The 23,304-nt window shown below is 30.6% G+C and overlaps 1 protein-coding gene across 4 annotated transcripts in view; it reads right to left on the minus strand.

The window, feature by feature from the left end:
- The window catches only part of Myo10A (Myosin 10A), a 215,253-nt gene that overhangs the window by 152,531 nt on the left and 39,418 nt on the right, over positions 1–23,304 (minus strand). Inside the window, exon 2 of one of the 4 annotated variants that reach the window (XM_067053304.1) lies at positions 5,496–5,541. The exons of 2 other annotated variants lie outside the window; for them this stretch is intronic. The gene's annotated coding sequence lies outside the window, so the exon portion shown is untranslated. Of the gene's footprint in view, positions 1–5,495; positions 5,542–18,417; positions 18,437–23,304 lie in introns of those variants that run through there. One more of the 4 variants, XM_067053305.1, reaches the window with a different exon arrangement.

Consider the following 23,304-nt stretch of genomic DNA (forward strand, 5'->3'; position numbering starts at 1 on the left):
AATTATACATGGCTAGAGTTACAAAAATGCTAATTTTCTTTCTTACAAAACGCATTTTTCGGTTCCTTATTAGACCCTTATACGACCTGGAATTTCTAGAATTAACGCTCATATGTTAGATTAACTCACTGCTTTTAAGTAATCAAAGGAATAGTAAGGGGGGCATAAATACAAATAGAAAAATCCTTCATTTAAATGTCTATAAATTGATTGGCGATGAAGATAATAAAATTTACAATTCTAATATACTAATTACATAGTATATTAGATAAAAAATAACGAACAAACAAGAATCGGCTATTTATATCTATGAATTTATGAGGACGATGCAGAATAATCAGAGGTCTCATATTTCACAAAACAGAACCAATAATATTTGAGTTCTCCTTGGTTTAAAATATATTACATTACAACTCGCCTTATAAGCCTATTATTAGTCCAGTTTGTAGCCGAGCGAGTTAAAGTGCTAACTTTACTTAACTAACTGGCTCGGGACTGAAGTGGCTGTGGTTCGAATCTGGCCTGAGGGGTCGATTTCTGTAGTTCGATTTTTATTTCTGATTCAGTCCCATAAAACGAAAACTTGACAGCCTACCAGGGTTATAATAGGGTGAAAACCTGTAGATAAGACAGATTCAGCATAGGGTTGGTTGACTTTCATTTTGTGGCGGTCCCACAAATAGACATATTCACTCTGGTTTTATTAGGTTGGTTATCAATAGGATAACCGCTATATATCAGGCATTATATTAAAAAAAATACACCTTGCTATACTTTTAAGAGACATTTCAAACTTTAGAAAAGGTGAACAGTTAGAACTATAAGTTCTTAAGAGACATTAGCTTCCGGAATCCCGAGCCCCACCCCGAGGTTATTGTGGACATGGTTACCACTGGATAACAATCCATCATATAACACTCCACAATGTCATTTTCAGCGACTTTTTTCATAGGCCTAATCCGTTCATTAACAAAACGAACTACTACGAGTACATTTAAGAAAAATAAGAACTATTTTGTATCTATCGACGAATACAAGTTGGTTAATAGATTTCAAATCTACTTTAAAACATACTCAATGACTCGACAATAATGTATACGAAGTGTTAATAGGAGAATTGCATTACATTAATTTTATATAGTAATCATGAAAAACATGAATTAAAAAAAAATTAAACTTGCTCTTTTTTTTCTGAAAATTGAACATAACCAACCACACACTACACTATTATTTTTTAAAAATGCAAGTTTAAAAACCGCGTTTCTTTGAAATTATAAACTTTTCATGATTACTGAAAAAATTTATGAAATGAAAAATTTGAGTTTTACAGCTAGGCCTTCCCAAGTCAAACCTTCTTGAAAGTCGAGAAGTTTTTTAGGGAAGCATTATATTCTAAGTATGAATTTTCTCCCGAATTTATCAATATTCTCGGAGAAGGTTCCATGCACTTTCCTGGTTTGGTTAGGTTTTTTGAAGTAGATTTAGATTAGACTTAGATGAATCGCTCTCCCCTTCCGCTACCTCTTCCCAGTAAAACATATCCTACCAAAAGAGAGGTACTCCTAATCAGGTAATAAAAATATCCAAATTAAACATGTGATCAGATGGGGTATGTGCATGCATACACAAATATTCCACTTCGATAACCATGAACTGACCACGCTACGCGTTCCACGCCTGAAATTGTTTCAAGATTCAATTTCCTGGCCTGTGTTGGCACAAGGTTTCGCTTTCTGCAGCTTACAGAGATAATAACCGTACGCTTCACTACCCCTGGATCCCGCCTCTTCGCCTTACCGCAAATATTCCTCGGCTACCGTTAGATCCAAATGGTAGGCGATTAGCCCTCCTGCGGTCCCCTCTGGCATTCCATGGAGCTCCTTCGTAACTCAGGTAGTGGCAGGTTTAATTTTACTATATGTTAAAGGTTCTAACGATAAGAAACAAATAGTTTATGAACATAAAAAAAATTACTCAAAATTTAAACAATGAATAAACATTTAGAATTTTACTCAGAGTCGACAAAAATATATAAAAATTAAAATTGTACGATTACAGTCCACCACATAACATTACAAAACTAAGACAGGATATAACTTTGAAACTGTTGTGTACCATACGAAAGTCTAGTAAGTACTCGTTTGAACCGCAATTGCTTGGAACTCTCAATAACTCATTTACACATGATATGTTATTAATTTAGTGAAGTGTTTAGTCAATTAAAAGCCATCTAATTGGTTGTAAACAGTTAATAGTTTAGCACAGTTAAGTATTTATTTAACGAATCAGTGTTAACAAAATACGAAGATTTCGATACATCTCAGATTTCGGTTTAGTGGGAGTAAAAACTCGTTCCCAATGGGCGTGTTTCTATGAAAATTAGCAATGAAAAGAAAATATATGAACAAAAAAGTATCCATTTGTTCCTTCTAATTCTTTAAACAGAACAACGCAGGTTACTACAAAGAGCAACTTTTCTACCTACCTGTCTCTCTCCCACAATCTATTAGATTTGTTATGCTTAAATATAATTTGGTCCTTCTCTTTTTCTAAAATTGCATTTAATATGATCGAACGTCGCTGAAATAAAAATCTCGCTAAACTCCTACTAGCCGAAACAAAAAAGTTGTAGTTCTTTAAACAAAAAACACATAACGCTTTTATTATTAGACGCCTAACTGACCATTTACTTGTTGACTTAATACGCGTGAATGAGGAACTGTTCGTTGAATTATGAATCGTGTTTATCACCATAAGTATTTATTGTGGTATGTTCGTGTCACGTATCTTGTATAAAAAATATTTTATTTAAAAATTCAATCAATATTCTGAGGCCTGTCTACAATGCGAATTGATTTAATGTCTTAAGACCCTCTACGACACAATATCTCATGGGCTTCATATTTGTTCACCATATTAAAATATGAAAACGAAACTCGCGGCTAGATTATAATAACAAAAATTAATTGTCTTACATAAAATACATCACCATGTTTTTTATAAAATTACTTGATAATGATAATACGCAAATAATCCAATAATAATTACATAAATAATCTGTTCAGAAATAATATTGGTAGAGCTTTAACTATATATGTTCAGCAAAAGATTGAATACTATTGTCAAAATTAAATGTTCTTTCTAACCTAGATTTAATAGTTTTTTCTTTAAACTATAAACAATATACATATTTATATTTCATAGTACCCTGTCAGAAAATGATGTGATTATTTATTACAGATAAAAAGCATTTTTTTTTTTTACTTGTATATATTTTTGACAGTATAAATTTCTTTTACTCAACTCATATCAAGCCCTGAGAATTTCACTCCCTCCTCCCCCCCCGCCCTCTTCTACAGCGAATAGTGGATGGGGCAAAAATATTTTTCAAGGCATCTATGAAAAGTGAAACTAAAATTTTAACCTCTTTTCAGTGTAGCGTTCTACATTTGAAAATCCTCTATCCAGATTCTTTATCACTGAACTCTTTATTCAATCCGTGGGCAAGAAATTAACAATTTAATTCAATAATCACGTTTCGTTTCAATATATTGTAAAACATAATTTTTCAAACTACTAAGACACGATCCTTGCTTTAAAACAAAGGATGCTGTTGTATTGTATTACAAAATGTCGGATGAGAAATTCTGAGATAATATTTTTTTGAAATATTACAATAATTTTTACAAAACTCCAAGAAAATCTTGCTTTATTTGTAGTATTTCACAATATTAGGTATATTCCAATATCCAATCACATCAAAAATAGCTTCATTTTAATATAAGATAACCTTTGCGATTTTTTATGATTCCTCATATTTTCCGATAAAAAAATAAATTAAATGAGTAACTTGAGATTCGTGTTCAGCACCCTAAAATACATAAAGTAAGACTAAAAAATATTATACAAGAACTTTTCACTTTAAACTACCATTTTATTGGACTATTAAGAAAACTATTCCAAAGTGGGCCATAGAAAATATAAATAAGCCAGAACAAAGCATAAGTGGATGCAACACAATTTTTAAGATAGACTAAGTCCCAAAAGCTATCAGACTAGAAATATCATGTTTACCAAAGAGAGTAGAACGGAAATAGTCCCTAATAGCGATAAATCACCTCGGTTTCAGTTCCAGAACAGTCAGCAATCTTCGGAACCACGAACCGTGCCAGACCGCTTGTCAAATCAAGTCCACAAAAAGTATTGGTTTACCCAGCATTAAACTATATTAATACTTAAAATTGAATAAAGGCAACATAATGGCGTTTAGAAAACATAATGATACCGAGAAGTTGATGTGATATTAATCTTACATTTAAATAACCAATCATATAAAAAAAAACAGCACTTATTTATTTTCCGGAGTTATACAACCATAAAAATAAACAATTTTCGGATGATAGGATATTCCACAATGCTGTAAGATGAAAAAAAAAATCATGCCATCGAAATTTTATTTTCTATTTTTTGTTCCTTATCTTTCTTCCTTTATATGCTGTAACGGTGCTCATTTCACATCCTTCAAATGTAATCCAATCACATTTAAAGGAATTTCTGTAATTTTTAATCAATTTAGATAGAGAATGAATAACAGAATTATTACTCACAAGGTGATGGGTTTTTACACTCTGTTTGAATATTTTAAAAATAAAAGTATAATTAGACTATTCTAAGTGTTATGATATTTTGCCAACGTAGGGGGGTGGGGAGGGGAGGAGGTCGAACTTGGTAAAATTTTTTTAAAAGAATATCATTTTTCAATAGTTGTCAACTATGGATGAAATTTGTGTGCAGTCTGGAAATCATTTCTTTTATTTTTACTATTGGTAGCTGGACATATATATATATATTTTTGTAGAGAAGTCCATTAAGCTATTTTTCTAAGCATGCTATACTGAAACGATTGTAAACGTTTAAATCTCTACTGGGACAAATTTTTAAACATAAGAGCTCCACAAAGCAATGCCTAAGTATACATTTATAAACCATAAGTTTCAGGCGAAGAGCCAAGATCCTTGAGCCCAATAATTTATAGAGCCTGTTTGTTTTGTTCGAGCATATATTCAGCAGAAAGTTAACTGGAAGTTTCTTCTTGCCTATGTTGTAGGAGATGATGCCCTCCGACCGTCAACATTAACTTTCAGGTCAAACTTTTTTTAACTCGTCAATAACCCTTCGACACGGCACTGTGGCTTGGTTTAGAGCCCTACATGACCGCTACTTGTAACAGCTATGTCATCTGCAAAAAGCAGCTACGGAAGCTTTTTGGAATTTCGCACCAACATTGCTTGAAGTGTACACAGAAAACAGTAAAGGTGACAAAACCGGTCCTTGCGGAACTCCACAAGCAAGAGATAATTGTTTTGAACACTTTTCACCAACTTTTACTACTATAACACATTCACTCTTCAGATATAAATGTTTAAAATTAATTTATATTTAATGTAGTTAATTCAAGTTAAAGGTAAGGGAAAGAAACAGAATAAAATAAATACCACAAAATATTCTGAACTCCTGATGATCAATGCCACTGACACTTACCTGCAAAATAATGATAAGAATTATTTATTTGTAATTGAAGTTTAAATACATATACATATAATCAAACCATATAATTTCCAAAAAGTATTGCTGAAAACAAATATAAAATGTCAAATAAATACCGAACAAACTTCGTATAATATCATGAGTAGGTCAGCAAAACTGGATGGATCCTTATTAGATATTTTAAATGACTAACTTAGTTCGATTCTATAATGGCTAAATATATTGTGCACTGCATTCATTACTAAATGCTAAGATAAGTAATTTAACGTGATCGCTGCCTTGGTTTTGTTGAACTTATAGTAATAGTAATAGTTCGTAAATAAATCGGTTTTTGCCTAGCATGATTATAATATCTCTTATCAATTAAGATAATGTCATGATAAAAATTTTCTCCTCGCGAAGAATAATCATTTTCATTATAGATTAATGCAATGCTTTAAGAGATTTTCATATCAGTATTCTTGTGACAAGCTTATCTATCTTCATAAGTTTATATACATGCTTTTTTCGACAATCATGAACTGACATCTCTTGGTAATTATTTTTAAAATAATAAGTTTAAAAGTAACTCCTATTAGTTTGCTTGTAATGCACTCGTAAAAACCGAAACGGAACAAGCATTGGATTGCCACCATCGGGGACATAGGCCTCAATGGAAGAAAGTCCGCCCAATACTTGGAAGTGGACAGCTAATTGTCATGGCCTCTCTAACTGTATCCTTCCGCTCCACATTCCTCATCGGCCTGTGGACGTTTCACTTTGCTGCCTCCTGAGTGTATGCTGAATGGCAGTGTGTGTCCCGATTCTATGGATAGACCTAGATTTGGTAAAACGGTGAGGTTCAAAATGAAATCCAATAAGTCAAGAAAAATAACGAGTGGCAATTTAAATTTAAATTTTTGGTGGGTTGAATTATATAATTCTCAAATACAGTACATATGTGAGCCGTTAATTATTTTTTAAAATCATTCACATAGTATAAAAATTAATTCTTCTCAATTATCTTAAGTAACCAACAAACGCTCTATTAGGTTTTTATGAAACCAATATAAAACACGGACGAGACAGAACTCGAAGATCCAACAAAAATCTGAAACATTCACACGAATACATAGGTAGAGGCTAAGAGACATGCTGAAAGAGTTCTTAAGGTTCCTAAGCTGATAAAAAGATGATTTTATAACTAATCATTTTTATTGCCAACTGTTATTTTAAATATATACATGAGAGTTATATCTTAGTTATCAAAGGGTTCTTACTTTAAAATTAAGTATTTATGGTTTAAAAGAAAAAAACAAAAATCCTGAACATTTCAGAATCCCAGTTTGTAATGGACAAGGAAATATATTACCGACACATGCATGTCTCATAAAAAAAATTTAATCAAAATTTGTAACTATAGTAAGTACAATCGATAGAATTGCAGAAATAAACCTAAACAAAATAAGTTTTAGTTCAATGTTAGAAAAGGTCTAATTTAGATTTGTCAAAACGTTATACACAATAAAATGGAATTTAAAAAAAGAAAATTAACAAATGAGTAATTACAAGGAAGCATTGAAATCTTAAAAAATTTTAAACGAAACTATAACATTTGTACGAACAACTTCTGTGAAGTTGACAATTGATACAATCTTTTATTCCTGATCCAAAAGAGAATATTTAACTTATAAGTTGGTATATTAGTATTAGTATAAATTATACTAAATCTACAAAAAATAACCAATGACAATATAAGCTTTCGAATTACTTATCAAGAGGTAATTCTAAAGTGATCTAAACATAACATGGATCCAAAAATGAGCTATGGCTTATTAATAAGCAAAGTAAATATAAAAAGAAAGTTGTTATGCTAAAAAAAAACACAGATTCAACGCTTCAACATAACGAGAGTCGTGATGGACTAATTAATAAGGAACAAATGTATAGTCTAGTTGTAAATATGGTCCACTCAATAAAATTTTTCAGGGAATCGAAAAAGAAAACTTTCTTTACGAAAACGGTTCCAAACACTTGGCTGTGCTTAGTTTCACTGGATCTGGCCATGTTTGAAACGAAACGGTTGTCAAGCTTGTGATATTTTTAATGAATGTGTTTTAGTATTGCATAGAGAATGACACCACTTAACAGATATACAGTTTATAGAATATACTGAATCATAACTCATATTATAAACGAAAATCGCAAACTAATCAGATCATTTAAAAGAAAAAAAAATCTGCATTTGACCACATAATGATAAAAACAATTACTCATTATATCAGTATAAAACAGAGGAGTGTTTCCAAATAATTACACCATGACCAAAAATATTAGTGAATGGTATTACGGAGTTATGAGAAGATCGCCGTGATTTAGCCTGTGACTTAAGTGTCAAACAGGTCCAGAAGTCTTGGACCAGAAGCTGCAGACAGAATTTTTTTTTTTTATTTTGTATTCTACGCACTTGTGTAATCGAGAATCTGGTGTAGTTTTCAATTTTAAAAAGAGTGAAGTAAACTAATGAGATAAAATTGATCGGAGATTTAATTTTAAGATGCAGCCACAAGCAAGCGGAAACCGAGATACCTTTCTGTTGAGGTAGTCTACTGATTCTTGCAATAAAACAAGACCACTACGGTTAACTCTCCCAATGCAAATCTTCAAAAAAATTATTTTGCGTCGCTTAAGGTCGTTTCTTTTCTGTTTATACTTTACATCCCATGCTTGTCATCCTAAAAGCTATCATAAACCCTTATAACTCTATATAAAAAATTAAATAAATAAAATTACTAAGGATTTTCCTTGTGGTCTTCAATTACGTATAATTTTTTTTCCAATATCGGGAAAGGTTACCATCACATTATGGAGGTTTTATATAAGGTGATAAAATTACAAATAATTTTCATCTTCACATAATATACCGAAACAATAACGAAATATTTACAATATCTTTGAATCAATTCAAAAGTTGATTTGAAATTTAAGAATTGATAGGAACATTACAAAGTAAAAATTAAATAATATATAATTCAGAAACTACTATATGTTCAAGTTACGAAATTATCAATAACAATAATGTTGATCAATTAAAAATGTTCATTTCACCTTTAAGCATAAATGATTATTAAATTAATTTCGACGTCTTTAATTACGCTCTGTTTCCGCTCGTTAAAGAGCAGTAAACAGGTATTGATGGGAAAGAATTAACAATCAGATAATTGAAAAAACAGAAATTACGAAGTCCATTTCTAGCCATTTTCTAATGGCTTACATCCTATTCGAATCAATCCATTTCGAGACTTACATAAAGCAGGAAAAAACAGAACATAGACAAAAAAAAACAGGTGTCAAAAATTAGAACGCATCCTGCATAAAAATGCAATTTAATATCAGGCTGAGTCAAAATACACTGCAACTAATCGTCTTCCATCTATATGAAATAGCGAACCAAAGGCTCCGTTACATATAGTTTCAACACATCTTAAGCTATAGTCATATATGAGCTACAAATCGGGTGCATGAAGGCACGTAAGGGCAGTATTTTGTATCAGATACGCCCCTCTTTGAGATACTGTTCCAAAGCGCAGCGGGTATCAGAAACGTTGCATAACTGCCAATGTACCATACTTTCCAACATACTTCAGGTGTTTGGTTACATCGATTGAAATGGAACCAAACCACAAGAGCGACTTTAGAAATACTACGACACAGATATTAACAAATGAAAAGTGTTTTGATTAATATTCCCTTATTCTTAAGGTGAGTTTCCACGCAAAAGATGACTGTAAACGCTTGCAAATGTTTGCAACTATGAACAAATATGAATCGAAGTCAAGCGACTACGTTTGTAAGCATTTGTTTGCCAAAACATGTATACCAAGTTGTGACAATGTATCAAAAGCAGTTCGTTCTCTGTACGAATTTAGTGCAGTTCTCATTTATCCTGGGAACTTATATATACATAAATGTTTTTTATGGGTATTAATAGTAAATCTTTTATGATTAAAAAAAAAAATATGATAACTGCAAATGCTTCAGGAATCAATATTGAAATAAGTGGAATACGTATTTTTAGTTTGAATTAAAAACATATTTGACAGTAAAAACTAGTACAAAAATGATAATTACACACTTTAATCTCCATAGTATAATCTTAAATACTCGGTACCATGGTAGCAATAAGATACCCCCACCTCAGAATATAGATAATGAGTGGGTTATAAATCACTACGATGATTATTCAGAAGACAACTAACAGTTAATTAATTAATATCATTAAAAGCTTAGTTACAAAACACGGCCAGGTCCACTTATCGACAGTTTCCAGGAGATCGAAAAAAAAAACAAAAAAAAAAACGCCTTTTACTTCAAACACTAAAATAAGCAAATTCTCAACCAAAAGTTTAGTGAAGTTCGAATACTTTGCTGTGATTCGCTGATACGAGAATTTAGAGATACTTTTTTAAAATTTAGTACGAGAGTATGTCACATATATAAGCTGATTTTGAATATAATTGTGATCAAATAATCCGCAATTGTATACTGAGATTAAGTACTTTATTACAACAGTATGTTTACAAATTTAATATTATAAATAGACGGGTCAACATTACTTGTCCTTGTCAATATTTCCCAGCGATGTACCTGTCAATAAGCAAATTATATAAGTACTATACCGCCTGAGCACAGTGTAATTGTATGTCTAACGGAGCGTGTATATGAGCCAATTAACATATTTACACGCGGATCTAATCTTCCACTTTATGTTTAATAAGTTCCACACCAATTTATAAGTTAACAATCTTCTCGAACAGTTTCTATTAAGTTGTATACACCTGCCTGTCACTTGCATAGCTAGCATTTGTTCTGGGAACAATCTTCCGAAATAATAACTAACGTTTTCCTATCCACCCACATGACTGAAACGACAAGAAACTGCTCGTAGATTCCGATTGCTACAACACTTACTTGACAAACGCTCTAAACTTACCATTCACTACAAAAAATTAGTATACACTACGATATTCAGACCAATTTGGACATATGGAATTGAGCTCTGGGTTCCTTCCCAAGATTTTCAAGTGTATATGAAACATACAACATATTTACTTATTGTATTTATTATTTGTACAGTTGTAAATCACATTAAATAAATTAAAAAAAAAAAAAACAGTTCGATTCCAGTAGATTCATTTTCAATAGTTCAGTGTCTAGATTCGTCAGAGCCAAATTTTTAATGAACCCTTCTTACCTTGTTTAATATTTCTCAACTAATTTTCTAGTACAGGAATTGATAATGTAGATGTTTTTTTTATAGTCGATGAGTCTATTTTTTTATTGTAATAATTGAAGACTTGGATTAGACATTGAAGACTGAAGACGACGACAAGGACCAAAATCAGTATTGTGTAGTGCATCAGCATCCATGAATATGAAGTAGTCATGACAACTATTAAGAAAAAGTTCCTATTTAAAGTTAATATTCAATATTAATTAACTGCGTGGTTAAACCAAGTTTGTTTACCAAAAAGTAAACTATGAATTAAAATGTGAAGAGAATGATTTCGTCAACTAAAAGAATTACTTTTTAGGTTTTATACGTTAATACATACAACTTTGCAAACATCTATGTTATTATATTTCACTTTTAATTATCAGCAGCATCGATCACACTTTGTGACACTATAAACACACTCTCCACATTGTTCAGCAAATCCCAACAGATGACGATTAAGTACGGATCAACTAACGTCAGATTCCTCAACAAACCATAGGGAATTCTTGAAGGTTCATACACAAACATCCAATGCAAAAAACCACTACCAAAGAACGAAAAGGAGGTGGATACGAAACTTCCTTATAAATATCAAATTTATATTAGAACCCAGCAAGTAGTACAGTATGCAATACTTCCTTATGCCTCTCTTGTCAGGGGTTAAATATCCCATATCATAAAATAAACAAATAAATTAAGAAAAAAGGAAATGATGTAATTTAGTGAATTGAGTGAGTAGTTGTCTTTTACTCTTCTATTGCTCCAATAATCAAGAACTTGCTACAGTTTATTGACATTAAATTTTTATAAGATATAAACTTTTGTAGCATTTTCAGCACAATTATATATTTATATTTTAATATTTGACATACATTGATTTATTTTTTTTTTAAGAAATGTTTTTCTATAAAAGTGACATTTGGCTTTATAACATAAATCTACGACGTTAATAAAAAGTACAATTAAAAAAATATACTAAAAAACAGCAATAATACTATATTAAAAAACGCTAAATTTTCAAGGATATGTACTTACAATTCATATAATAAATAATCTAATTTAAACAATTGTAAATTAAAACATATTTGAGAATGGTTTTTTAATTAAAAATATGTAGTTAGGTTTAAACCTCTGATTGTTCACATTAGATATAAGTAGATAAAGTGGTAATAAGAAAACTTCAGTATACTATGGGTTAATTTAGTCTTGAACTTAATCTAATTCCAGGTTGGATATAAGTCCTAATTCAAGACTTAATTGATCCCGGACTGGGGAAATATATTACAGATTATCATTTAAGCTTGAAAGTAAAAAATATTTCCGGATTCATACACGTATTTGAGCTGATCCCATCAACACAATTAATTCCAAAACGACTTACACCAGATAGATACGAGTAGTCTTAAACAACATCTATACCCTGATTTTTAAGCATGATTGAAGATCTAAAAACAATTATCAGTTTATTGTCGATCGCCTCTTAAGGTGAGTTAACACGCTACGATAGATGACAGCAATTTTGTTACGATTTATCGTTCCCTGTCAAAACGATATTGTTAGGGATTTATTGGAGCTGGAATGGGACTGGATCTGTAACGTGTAAACAGTAGCAGCCATCTATCGCTACAATCTGACTAAGTTTGCAATACTTGTTCATAAGAAAGGTTGGTTTAAAGTAATTGATGGCGGTTTTCAAGAAAATTCTATGTGAGTTTGCTCACTAAGGACAAAGAATACTCTGATAAAAACTTAAAAAATCCGGCGAATACAGAGCATATTAAAAAATACAAGGGATTAAAATGGACGGCAGACAGAAGCACTGTAGTGAAGATCAATGCATTTCCTAGCAGAACTAGCATAAGTAAACATTTTCATGCAATCTCATCTTCACAATTCATCTTAGCAGTATCATCAGTATGACTCTTTCGATTTATTTATAACAATAAATCGTTACAATCACATCGTCAGGATTTATCGCAGGTTGTAAACATGACTTTACACAGGCATTTAATAATAATATCCATTTATTAATTCGAAATGATTTAGAGTTTGTTAGTACTTGATGATTTTGGTGCGACGAGATGAAAAGATGGAGAGATTTGAAGTTGCAGTTATTTTAAGTATTGTTGAATAATAAAATACAGATAAAAATTTAATGCAAGAGGCGAGACAAGAATGTGATGGGAGCAACTTTCGCTCAAATAATCGGTGAATGTTTGGCGATTCGTCAGACCTTGTTGGAGTTATCCAGACTCATGAAAGTGGGTAGATAACCGGATCCAGAAAGGATATTCTAACGGCTTCCTCATCGTCTCTCTTAAAATCATCTTTGTTTTTGCAAACTTAGAGCTAGCAATGTTTAAATAAGAACTATTTTTTATTTATTAATGTTGGTAGCACTGATTTTTTTTCACTAAAATATAACAATAAAAACCCGTCTCCAAATTTAATCTAGAAACAATAAGTATTAGGTTATAATTGGAATATTTTAAACATAACTTTTAGCAGTAAATTAAGGCTCGTAAGCACGAAGCCAATTTTCTTTCGTGGTAGTACTGTCACGACAATGAGGTAGTGTGGTAGTGCCTTGTCTATAAGAAGCACACGTACCTAAACCTGGTGATAATAAAGCAGTTACCATCACAGCTAAGGTTAACAACGCGGAATAGAACCGATAAGTTCATAGATAATGAAAACATAATATATGAGAACAATATTTTACCATTCAATTTCATTACAGTAGATAAGGAATTCTATGAACAATTCCCTCTCAGCAAGAAATTTCAGCTACTAACGAGTGATATTCTGTAACTGTATAGCCTGAATAAAACTGTTTAAGAGGAATGTACAATTTCTAGTCAGCTAACCGTGAGTTTTTTGTTTCAATTCTTCACAATGCCAGAATTGGTCAAACGTTGAGATACTTGTAAGTGTTTTAAATTGCCAATAATAATTTTAATTTCCCTCTATAAGAATTTTACTTTTGCTTTATTATAAAGATACAAATGTAAAGACAGGTCAATTGGTTAAGGCAGATTGACAAGTTTACATTACTTTTTTTGGTTTTCCGATTAGTATACTGATTTCTATTGAATTATTCATCGATGATTACACCACGAAAAATAAAATCAATATTTAAAATATGAATAATAAATATTATATGTTATTTTAAATAAAACAAAACTACGCTTTAAAAATTAATAATTAAACAAACAATTTAAATACTTTCAAAAGCAATCTTTTGAATAATCGAATACTGTTTAATATTTTTCCTTTTTTTTCATCGACTGATTGGATCATTCAGAATAAGATTTGATATTGTATAATATATAGCCAATAGAATTAGTAAAGAACTCAAAACAGAGTATTTTGAGTTACTGCAGTACATACATGAGTACGAAAGCTTTTAAATCAAAACTGAAAATCTAAAAACATTAAAAGTTGTTATTTTTACTAAAAGATTTACGGAACCTTAAGATGACATACTTCAAATGCCATAAAAAGGAAATTTTTCATCTAAACATAATATTGAAGTTTATATATTACTTCGATATTAACGTAATTTCAATTCATTGCTACCAATTGTAATGAATTCGTTAACACATAAAATTATACAACTTTGTTCACAAATATACAGTTGAATGCCATTTGTTTTGCATGAATTAAGCCTTGTTTAATTATTATAAAAGTTTTTTTTCGTGAATTATTTCGCATTAATACTAATAATTAATGTGAAACTAAATTAAAATAAAAATGGGTAATATTTTTTAAACAAAAAATATTACATATATAAAAGGTTCAAATGAGCATAAACAAAAAGTAGGTCAGAGGCAAATGTCTCAGGAAGTGCAGGTTTCCCAAGTTTCCCAGGCAATTTATGATAAGTGCATCGTTGTCAAGTGATTTCCTTCCGTCTACAGAAATTCACAGTGAAATTGTGGACATAGCTCCCAACACTATACACCGTTAAACAAAGTGGATCAAAATAACACAGGATATACTTTTATACGATAAAGTATGAATTGAAAATCATTTCCTGTTATGTACAAGGATCTGAGCAAATTGTCACTATATCCTTTTAACTTTTAAAGCAGACAATAAATATTTCTTAAACACCTTTAGGGTCTAAAATGTTCTCCTTTTATCGATTATTTTTGAATTACAATAATTTTAAAATAAATAGAACACGGTACCTAGAATAATAAGTTAATGTTAATATCGATTTAATGACCGATAATAAACAGAGATGAAGATAAATCATATTTTATCAAACTGGGGTGTCCACAATATACCTATTTTTTACATTAACTTAAACTCATCACAAATATTGTTTTTGTTTTTTCTTTAGCTTGTTCTTTCTGTTCTAAATGCGAACAGTTTCCATGGGAACAGGAAAGAAGAAGTTAAAATTCACGGTTGAAAAATAAAATAAAATAAAATCTACGCTAATACTGGACCAATTTGAATGATTTTTTATTTTTTTGTATATAATAGTTATTATCTTTTAACTGAATAACTAAAATGCCTTCTCTTATTAGGGTTATGCGCTAATGGAATTAACTAAACGTCATAACACATGATCTTTGTTTTTCAGAAAGATGTACTATACTTAAAGAGCATTATTTTTTACTTATAGGGCAACAGTTTTGACAAGTATAATCAAAATCGCTAAAGTTGTATTTGAAGAATAACATGACTTTCCGCAACAGCAGCTACTGGGTAAATAGTACAAGAGCAGGGAAGAAAAAAAGGCAGTTATCTCACCCCAATTCTTGATTACTTTAATGAAAAGTATGCATAATTAATAGTCAAAATTGATGAGTCTGCCAAGTATAGGTAGAGGAAATAAAAAATGGCGGCTGTTTCAAAACCTTAAAACAACATTAATTTTTCATTCGGAGCTCTATATCTTAAAAACTATCAACAACACTAGAAAATCTTAGAGAACATTATTTAAAGAAGAGTAAATTTGCTGAAATAATAGCCCTAAAAGAGCTATTTACGTCCAATAGTTCTTGAGATATAGCTTTTAAAAAGCAAAATTTCTTAAAAATCTACTGAAAGATTAGTAGTTAGTTAATTAATTTTGAGAAATCTATATCTCAGGAACTATATGACGTACAGATGTCTATTAGCACTCAAATTAAAGCTAGTTTAATGGAATATAAAGAAGTTTATGACCTTTAACTTCGTATGAAAAGTAGTTTTCATGATATTTGCTAAAATAAATTGATTTATAATTGTTTATAGACAATAAGTTTGATTTATGAAAAACTTTATTTCGGAAACCATTGGACGTACAGATGTATGCCAGCGCTCAAATTAAAGCTAGTTAAATTTACTAGAAAATAGTTAATCATGTTTATCTTTGTAGGAGTAGTAGTTTTTATGATATTTGACAAAATAAACTCACAAAATGTCAATTTCTAGTTGTTCCTATAAAATGTTGGAATTATGAAAAAAATATATCTCTAGATCCATAAGACGCACTTATGTCTGGCAACACTCAAAATTAAGGAAATTTAACTTACTATAAAGTAGTTTATGACACTTATCTTCGTAGAGGTAGAAGTTTTTATGATATTCACATTTGAATATAAAGTTGGCAAATGAAAATTTGTCCGAACAACTATAAATCAATTTATTTTAGCAAATTTCATGTAAACTATTACTCCAACAAAGATAAACATCATAAACTACTTTATAGCTCATTAAACTAGCTTTAATTTGAGTGCTAATAGACATCTGTACGTCAAATGGTTTTTGAGATATAATTTTTCAAAATAAATTCACTAACAACTGATCTTTCAGTACATCCGTATATACATCAGTACATTTTTATGAATTGTTGCTTTTCAAAAAGCTATATATCGAAAACTATTTAACGTAAATAACTCTATTAGGGCTCATATTTTAGCAAATTTACTCTTCTTTAAATGGCGTTCTCTTAGGTTTTCTTGTGTTGTTCCTACTTTTTAAGATATAGAGCTCCGAATGAAAAAAAAATTTTTTTTATCGCATTGATACAGCCGCCATTTTTTATTCCCCATACCTATACTTGGCAGACTCATCAATTTTTAATATTAATTATACATAGTTTTCATTAAAGAAATCAAAAATTGGGGTGAAATAACGGTGTTTTTTCTCCTCTTGGGCTCTTGTGCTAAAAGGAGATACTGTTTGGAGCACAGCCATCGGAAGCCATAACATTATAAAAAAAAAAATTCAAAATCGGTGAACCTATTCAAAAAATAATTGTGGCACAAACACACAATAAGACTAATGACCAAATTTTTTTTTTCTGGCCACAGGGCTCCAAACGAAAATCGTACATTAAACGATTATAAATGACACAAAGTATTAAAGAAACGTCACTAAATAATGAAGGGAAAAGAACGAGAAAAAAAATATGTGAACGTATCAACCTATACTTTACCTATCGTAGGAATAGGAATCAGGTGTAAAATTCCATTTACACCGAAATCAGGTTTCACTTTTACCCACAGATTTCTCACTAACCACAAAGCCACGAAATAATCAGTTACCTGTTCCGCTCAAATGCGCTGCGGGATAAGCAAAGTAATTATTAAAATAATATTCACTCTCGATTTGTGACACTAAACGTGTGTTAATGTCAAGAAAGTCTCGAGGAAACATTTTTTTCAGGTGGTTTTCAAACTCGACGCCCTTCAAGAAATTCGAAAGAGGGTAGAAGAAATTAATTTAAAAAAATTATTTGAAAGTACAATCTAACTTCTGGGAATTAGAAAATTATCAGATTCTTAATGATTTCACATTAGACGGAGGTCATAAAGTTCACCAGCATAAGTGATAACAACTAAAAAAAGTAAATTTATAACGTATTATTTACAGCATTATGAATCATAGAGATATCACAGAAAATTAAATTTTTTTTTTTCCCCCATTAGAAAGACGGAATGTTAAGCAGGCAAACATATTAGAAATTTTGGGCCATACTTCCGAAAACCAAGTCAACCAAAGAAATTAATTTTTCTGGGACAAATCCTCCAATTGACGAGAAGAAGCCTGTCTTCTTTTAGGATCTGTCTTACCTACAAGAGGGAGAGAAAGCCGAAGAGGTTGAATGTAGAAAGTAGGAGCGAAAGGAAGGTGAGGATCGTCCTCAGCAGATCTGATGGCACCTCGGCCAAGATAGGAAAGAATAAATAACACCATAATGCCTTCAGTGAACGATGTACTCCAGTATGATGTGTCCCGGGATTTGAATAAAAAAGTATCTCTATATCAACACGTGTTTCGGAATTTTGTAGAGGAAAGTATGAAAATGTCTTGCATAGATTTTTATCGCTTCGAAAACAATTTTAAAATTTAAGAAACACCAGAAATCGGGATTTACTGCAGGGTTAGGAAAGCTACTATTTCGACAGTAAATTATTTATTGGTTGCAGCAAGATCGCATGTGTTATTTGAATTGTATGACGTGACATTGCAATTAGTTATGTCTCTTGAGCGATCTCTAACTTAAGCGTTAAATTATAGAAAATATAATTTTCTCTCAACTGATGCCTCGATTATGACGTGTCACATGCACAGCTTAAAAATAAGTGTTTTAATAAAAATGAACGACTAACCTCTAAAACACGGTATTTATAAATATACTCGTAAATTCAACCCATCATTCTTCGTCGTAATACGATACATTGTCGTGCACAGTTGGGTTCCCTAGCAATACTATCCTTTGGGTTTGGAGGTTCAACCCATTTACGTTAAAACGTAAAGACCAAAGTCTATGTTTACAAGTGCGTATGTTAATTACTCTGGAGCAGGCCGTGACCTATCTCAGGAGATAAAGCACACCTCTTTTTATGAATACTTACTATGCCAACTCACGCCAACATAACTATTTCATGGCTTCGTTAACATTCCGCGGAACTGACAGACCGAAAAATTACAATATTGATAAAGCAGGTGCCTGCAGTGTAGTTTGACAAATAAAACAAAACTGTATTGCGCTTAAAAGAAACATTTGCATACAAGCAAATAAATTGGACTAAGGGTTTTTTTAGACTAATATTTAATGCGTAAATTTTGGATTATTTAGTATATTTTACATGGGAAAAAACCCAAATACACGTAAAATAAAAATATATGATTTTAATTCTTGTTTTGGACTGGTTTATTTATTAATTATAATAAAAAATATCCAATAAGTCTCAACCTGTTTATTTTCTAATTTTTCCATTCCTACGTTTCAGCACTTCCAGGCATTTTCAAGCATGACTATTAATTAACAATTTCAATTACACAAGTAACAATAAAAATTACTTCCATAGACATTCCGTATCATAAATTATCCAACCTTATTCTAAATATCACAGCTACGATTCCGTCAAAAAATTGCAGGCTATTCCACACCATTGTCAGATTATATTTTAGTTTATCAACCTATAAACCATAATTAAATTAGGGAAAACACATTCAATTAACTTTTATCATATTGTGTTAAATTACTCAGTTCTTATCTAATTCATTTTTTTTTTTTAATATCATTACATTTAGACTTTCTATTATAACCTTATCATCTTTATAAACAAAATATTGTTTAAACCTACCTCACATATCAGGTTTGGCTTATTTTCAAATATTTCTAATTTTATTGCATTTTAGTGTTTATCAACTATTTACTTATTAATATTAATACTACTATTAGTAATAATTGATTTCTTATTTATTCATTTTAGGCTTAAAAACACATAAAATTTAACCATCTATAATTTATCTCATATATAGTCAGTTTGATCATAAATTAGTTCTGCATACAATTTCAGTACAATGCTAGTTCAAAATTTTTGTATACCATTCGAAATTAACCGTATAATTGATATTTTCTGACATATAGATAGCTTTTAAATATTTTTTTTCCTTACGTAAAAATACTGTATTTTCAAAATAAAAAAAATGCTTATTTGTTTTTGTTTGTTTTAGATCTGTCAGAAGGAAATCTGTACAGTCTTGCATAAAATAAATGCATAAGTTATTATACGGAAAAACAGTATTCAGTCCACAGATGAATTAATGCCTGGACAGGCATAAAAATATTTTTATTTTTTTCAAATACTGAGCTCTGACTTATAGATTTTCAGAAATGCTGGAATCTTCCAGAGAAATCAAATAATATTACTCTGTTTGAGGTAAATGTATTCGAAACTCAAAATCAAGTTCTGAATATGCAAAAAATGAATTTTTTCAATAAGATTCAATCATTTTATAACGCTATTGTCCCTTACAGCCACTACCGAGGCCTATTTGAAGAATAAAGTGGGCCCAAGAATCTCAAGTCGATCGTGTAAATATTGTATATAGGAGTGAGTATAAATGTGACTAGAGATTATTTATTTTTTTTTGCACATAGTTTGATAATGTTCAGTTTCTTTATCCTTCTGTTTGCATATATTTTATTTATTTTTATGTACTTTTTTTTCATTATATTTTAATACGAATGTGATCATTCATCACTATTAACCATTGCTAAAAACGGTGTGGCAGATTTTCATATCTATCAATAAATAAAGTTTTAAAAAATTTTAAAAAAACTTTTGCCTTAGTTTTATCTTATGGATTTAATTCCACAAACTCAAGTTTAACATAAATCTACGATTCCTTTGGTCGTCAACCTTGCTAAATCCTTTTTGTAATAGCATTCCTTGATGGAAGAGGTAGATATCGTTCCTAACTTTTTGGAAATCTTCAATCATGGTTGGCAGTGATGAAAACAAAATTCAGAGAATGTTATCGTGGATTTGTCAAGGTTTAATTAAATACATTGATAGTAATAGATTGTTTTATTTATTTTCCCTGTACTTTAACCCCGAAGGAAGCTAAAGACTTCTTTTAGCAACGAAGTCTAAAATTGGAGGTCTACAATGAACTGATTAGTTATTATAGATAAACATTTATTCAAATACCATTACGGGGAAAACCTTTACCTAGATAGCTTTTCTCTTTATTTCCTATGAAAGCCCAACTATTCACTAGCACTAGGTGAATTATTAGAACTCACACTTTCTTTCTAAAGACGTTCCGTTGCATTAAAGGTAGTCACGACTACACGTTTAGCTGCGTCCCTAATCGAGTTAGGGTAACGGTTAATGCTCCTGCTCCTGTTACTTAAAAGGAATTTTTTCGGAGGATGCCTACGCGTCCCCAAAATAATTGATAATGACGTAGAAGATGCACAAAACAGCAGTATTTAGTTATGTTCGTCATTGATCAAGAGTTTAGAATATGTTTCTAATCTATATAATACGGATTTTGTTTATTTATTTTTTTATGGAGTAACTAAGGTTATTTCCTGGAGACACTATTTAATATTAATAACCTTTTATAGTTAGTAAAGTGATTGAATTGGAAAGAGATGAAGTGAGAAACTAATTATGTAAAATATTATGCATTGGATTTTAGACAGTGAAATTTAGAACTGAATCCGGAATGCATTAAAATTAAAACAGTTCAGATCACATGAGTTGTTTTTCACGAAATTTATTCTATTTTTATTTTGGATAGCTTCGAATGATATGGTGCCAGATTAATACCTTGATTGTGCCTTCTTTGTTTCAGTGGTAATATAATTAGCGAATTAGTTTATTTAACAATATTTTTTTAATTATTATTTCCAATTCTTAAGAAGTATATTGATTTTATTTTACCTTTGACCTCTTTGGAAGGAAATATATTCAATATTGTGATATTTACTGAAATATTTCTCCCATCATGAGATATAGAATTAGTGTACAAGTCGAACCTTGTCATAATTTGTCCTAAGGATTATTTTTATAATATAATCGAATTAATTAATCGTAGTTACATAAAAAAATAAAAGTTCATTGGTTTTATATTCTTAAAAGTAAAAATAATATAATAAATATTATAATATCTTCCCCCTCACTCTCTCTCTCTCTTCCCAAAAATGCCATGAAAATATTATACGTGTTGATACAAATTTACCTCTTATAGGTTCAGATCAGAATGTTGTTTTTTGACCTTTTGCCACCACTCTCCTCAATAAGCAGGTTCTTGACATAAAAAGAGAAAAAGACTCCAGCACATCTTTTCATCTAGGCACCTCCAGGAGCCCCTTTAACTCAAACGAAATTTGCAACTCGGTATCAGGGTTATTTTCTAGGCAGGAAAATATCATTAAAGTGGAATTTCAGTCAAAAAGAAGAACAATTTAAGGTAATCAAAGTCTAATTAATGATAATGAAATTTCATTTTAAAAAAAACATCGTAATCGGACCTTTATTAGCAGATACAATGGTTCAAATGTGTTATCAATTAACCGATTATAATTAAATTATTTAATTGTTCTAATTAAATTATACTTGTCATAGTGAAATTATACCTTTTTTTTTCAATTTAAAATGAGGTTCACGACATTTTTTTTTTATCAATCCGTAAATCATTATTTGTAATCGAAATTTTTTTTTAATATCATAAAATCATAATTAAAAAATAATAAACCAACATTAAAATAAAAATTATTCCATCTGCTTATTTTTATCATCACATAAAGACCATATAAAGTATGATATTTAATTCAACACGTTTATACCCATACCAGAAGTTCGATTATGGAAAGCTATAGTGTAAAGTGAATCGGCGGATATCTATAAAGGCGGTTATGGTTGAACAGTTAATGATCATCACATGGTATCTGTATAATTATCAAGCGGTAAAATGGAATATTTATAAGCCATCTAAGTTAATTGAATAGAAACTGTTTTTTAAAATATTAAAATAACTTTCTTTTTACCCTGCCTATAATGATGTTCAATAGTGTTTGAATAAAATTATATAGAGAGTGTTACGGTAGCCATGGTGAAGTAAAAAAACTGGCGATATCTGCGTAGAAAAGGGGTGTTACGGTTGTCATGGAAAAAAAAAAAAAAAAAGACACGAGCGATATGTTTAGACGAGTGGGTTTTGGTTTTGTGAAGGGAACAGTTTGATTTTTGAACACGTTACGATTGTTCAATGTGAAGTGGTGATAGTCCATCAGGCTCTGTGTCTTTACTGTTTGGACCGAAATATCACCATATGAGAAATGTTATCGTATATGTTTTGTTTTTAAAATTATGGTGTTCTAAATCAATGGCCGGTCATTAACACTAGAAGTGGGAATATAGTGGCGTGGCAACGTTTCTACAGCACGTCCTTGATAAGAAAGTTGTGGCAGGTGTCATCCTCAAACCTCTGGGGAAGGAGAGACGGTGACCGGAAAGGAAAATATCGGACAACCTTATGTTCCACCAGGAGTACACCCAAAGACTACGTGGGTTTGAACTAAATTTTAGTTTGTTTTTATTTTATATACGCTTTTATACTCCTTTGGATAATAATGTAAATTTAGTTAATAAGGTTAACCATTTAAGTTAAGGTTAAGTCAACCAATAAGTTTTAATTGTTAAGAATTCTTTTTTTTCCTTTTTCATTCTTTGTAGATATATTTATTCTGTAGC

The sequence above is a fragment of the Halyomorpha halys genome, unplaced genomic scaffold (genome assembly GCF_000696795.3).
Source record: "Halyomorpha halys isolate HHAL.00 unplaced genomic scaffold, Hhal_1.1 Scaffold348.1, whole genome shotgun sequence".
Lineage (NCBI taxonomy): Eukaryota > Metazoa > Arthropoda > Insecta > Hemiptera > Pentatomidae > Halyomorpha > Halyomorpha halys.